Source organism: Sinocyclocheilus grahami, unplaced genomic scaffold, assembly GCF_001515645.1.
Source record: "Sinocyclocheilus grahami isolate Dianchi unplaced genomic scaffold, SAMN03320097.WGS_v1.1 scaffold621.1, whole genome shotgun sequence".
Classification (NCBI taxonomy): Eukaryota; Metazoa; Chordata; class Actinopteri; order Cypriniformes; family Cyprinidae; genus Sinocyclocheilus; species Sinocyclocheilus grahami.
The window spans coordinates 139943-143469 of record NW_015505800.1 but is presented as its reverse complement, the minus strand read 5'-3'; the positions used below and the strand labels follow the sequence as shown (position 1 = coordinate 143469).

Genomic DNA, 3527 nt, shown 5'->3' with positions numbered 1-3527 from the left:
ATATATATATATATATATATATATATATAGATGGATGGATGGATGGATGGATGGACTGAATGGCAGACAGACAGATGGATAGATGGATAGATGGATAGATAGACAGATAGATAGATATATGGATGGATGGACTGAATGGCAGACAGACATACAGATAGACGGATAGATAGATAGATAGATAGATAGATAGATAGATAGATAGATAGATAGATAGATAGATAGATAGACTCACCGTTGGAGAAGTGAGCCCCCTGTGGGAAGCTCAGCTCATTGCTGTGTTCAGCTTCACATGAATATATGGCTTTGGCATCTCTGTGGATGATAATCAGAAATGATAACATTTATGTATGTGCTCATACACTGTTTTAAATGAGAATTTGTTGGTTTTATTTTTGTTATGACAATTGCCATCAAATATATCTGAAACAGTAATGTCTTTATGGGCCATGTCCACTGTTACCTTCCCAAGGGAGGAGGTTTTACAGCTGATGGGTTCTCAAAAAGCAGCGCTCTGGCAGCCACCCTGGAACACAGAACCATGCCAAATGTCAGGGTGAGTGTCAACTTTATGATTTGACGTCACCAGGATTAGGCTGAATAAACAAACCATTTTCAGCTAAAGCAGGTAGCCACAATTTGACCTCACATATACAGTAAAAAACTTTGGTGTGAGCCAAAAGTCTGCATTCATTACTGGTAAATTTAGACAGTAAGTATATTGTTACGTCCCAGGACGTATGAATTTGTGTTTTATTATCATGGTGTGTGTCTTTCATGATATGCTGCCAGTGGACCCAACGGCCTTCTGGGAGTTGTAGTTTTTGTTGTATATTTTGTCCTATTTTCTGCGCTCCTCCCTGTCCTAATCTAGGTGATTGGACATACCAGCTGCTCCTCGTCAATGTCAAGAGGAACCAGTATTTAAGAAGATCAAGAGAGTGAGCCAGTAGACGCGTTTCCATTAACCAATGTTATGCGGCTAAAACTTAACCTTTTGCCTCTCGCGACAAGTCATGGCAACGGATTTTGGTGGGATTTTGATGGATTGTGGCTATATTTATTCAAAGGAGAGCCGCTTCAGAAACGTGCGTGGCGCAGCTGGAATAAACCATAGACTGTATAAAAACATAAACTCAAGCATTGAGTGGCCGTAATCAGCTTCAGTGACCGTATCAGAGCCACACTGCACCGCAGACGTGTGGAGTGTAAATTGTCTAAGTATTAATAGTAGGGAAAGCCCCTTATACTGGAGCGCGGCCACTTATGAAGTGTTTCGTGGAGGCTATAGTACATTGAAGAATGATCATATTATTTTTACATACGCCATGTGACTTGTAAATGCGAAAAAGCCGTTTCCATTGCAGTTTTGCGAATTAATCCTTTTTCGCATTGCCTGAAAAACCACCTCATGCGAGCGCAAAAACGTTTTTGCGATATATGGCCGTTTTTGCGAAATTGACGCGTTTCCATTAGGCGTATTTTCAATTCGCAATTTCAATTTGCGCAATTTGAAGGGTAATGGAAACGCGCCTATCCTTCTCACAAGAGCATGAGTGTGTTGAGACGTTGCCAGTCCCAGAGTGTTGCTCTTGTTGGTGTGTTTTAAGCTTAATATGGGTGTTATGGCTGTAGTGTCTAGTTTTATGTTATTAAACCTACATTTAAAACCAAACTTAAAGGGTTAGTTCACCCAAAAATGAAAATTAGCCTGTGTTTTACTCACCCTCGAGGCATCCTAGGTGTATATGACTTTCTTCTTTCAGACGAATCCAGTCAGAGTTATATTAAAAATTGTCCTGGCTATTCCAAGCTCTATCATTGCAGTCAGCGGGTGTTGCAGTTGAACAGTCCACAAGTCGTCAAATAACGTGCGTGCAGCCATAATAAAACGTGTCTCATATGGCTCCGTGGATGAATAAAGGCCTCCTGTAGTGAATACATGTGTTTTTGTAAGAAAAATCTCCATTTTTTCAAACGTAATAAACACTTTTCTCTCACTTCCGCTGACTGTCATACACGGAAGCAGTTACGGCAGATGACGTATGACGTCGGCGTTGCGTGATTGGTAACGAATGCAGAGAGAGAACAAAAAAAAACAAAGAAAAATGTTGGAGGATTTCGATATAAACCAAGAAGAGACTGGTTTTCCTTTGCTAAAGTAAGGAAACTTTGCTTTCTTTGCTCCTATAAACAAACTCGCGAGACTATCATATCTCAGAGGCGCAGGCGCTGCGCATACGTGCTGCGTCATCCGCCGGAACTGCTTTAGTGTATGACAGATACCGGAAGTGAGAGAAAAGTGTTTATTACATTTGAAATATGGATATCTTTCTTACAAAAACGCATGGATTCGCTACAGGAGGCCTTTATTCACCCCAGAGCTGTGAGGGGCACGTTTTATTATGGATGTGCACGCTTTATTTGACGACTTGTGGACTGTTCAACTGCAACACCCACTGACTGCAATGATAGAGCTTGGAATAGCCAGGACAATTTTTAATATAACTCCGACTGGATTCATCTGAAAGAAGAAAGTCATATACACCTAGGATGCTTCGAGGGCGAGTAAAACAGTCTAATTTCCATTTTTGGGTGAACTAACCCTTTATTATACTTTTTCCCCTAAATATTCTGTTGACTAAAAATTGTTTATAAACTACTGTTCAAAAGTTTGGTGTCAGTAAGATTTGATTGATTTCTGAAGTGTCATGTGACACTGAAGTCTGTAGTAATGTCTGCTGAAAATTCAGCTTTGCTATCACAGGAATAAATGACAAAAAAAATATTTTAAAAAATCTAAAAGATGTATATAAAAATTAGTTCTGTCAAACGATCACGATTAATCATTTGATGGCACTAATAAAAATATATTTAAATACAGTATATATAAAATGTATATAAAAATTTATTGAAATGTATATAAAAATATCGTACAATACTCATCATACATATTGTACATAATCTCTTAATTTTCGTGCCTGCCAGTTTACTGAAATCACAGGGTCTGTTGTGACCCGACAGTCCCATTTCTTTTGTGGAAATCAGTCGCTGCTGCTTGCAATAGGAGTTTGAGTATGTGTGTGTTTGTGTGGGAAGCCATTGATGTCTCACTGTGTCTTCCGCGGAGAGCGTCTCCTCAGCCCCAGTTGAGATTAAACATTTAATAGCGTATTACAGCATTTAGCCGTGGTTGTGGCCTCCATAAGCTTACGCCGGTTTCCCATAGTCACTGCTCCGTTTCTGCAGTCTGTGAAATCAGGAAGGAATAGGAGAATTGCATTGTAAACAAAATCCCACAGGGCGGCATGTGATCTCTCTTTCAGGCTGAGCTAGTTAAACGGTGGTGCTAGTTGGATAGAGAAATGGGTTGCCCTGTTTGTGCTGTGAAAATCCTAACAAATATCATATCCCCTTTGCTGACAGCGGCTTGATGGTGCCAAACAATGTTCGTGGCTCAAAGTTCAGCATTTGCATTCAAATTATTTTATCCCCTATTCCTTACTGGGCTTCCTGAGCACAATATGATA

The 3527-nt window shown here is 39.9% G+C and overlaps 1 long non-coding RNA gene across 1 annotated transcript in view; it reads right to left on the bottom strand.

Moving 5' to 3' along the window:
• The window catches only part of LOC107557833 (uncharacterized), a 5068-nt gene extending 4545 nt beyond the window's left edge, over nt 1-523 (bottom strand). Inside the window, exons 1-2 of the long non-coding RNA XR_001605433.1 lie at nt 461-523; nt 233-312 (exon numbers count right to left, since the gene is read on the bottom strand). This is a non-coding gene — a long non-coding RNA (uncharacterized lncRNA). The remainder of the gene's footprint in view (nt 1-232; nt 313-460) is intronic.
• Between the last annotated feature and the right edge of the window lie 3004 nt (nt 524-3527).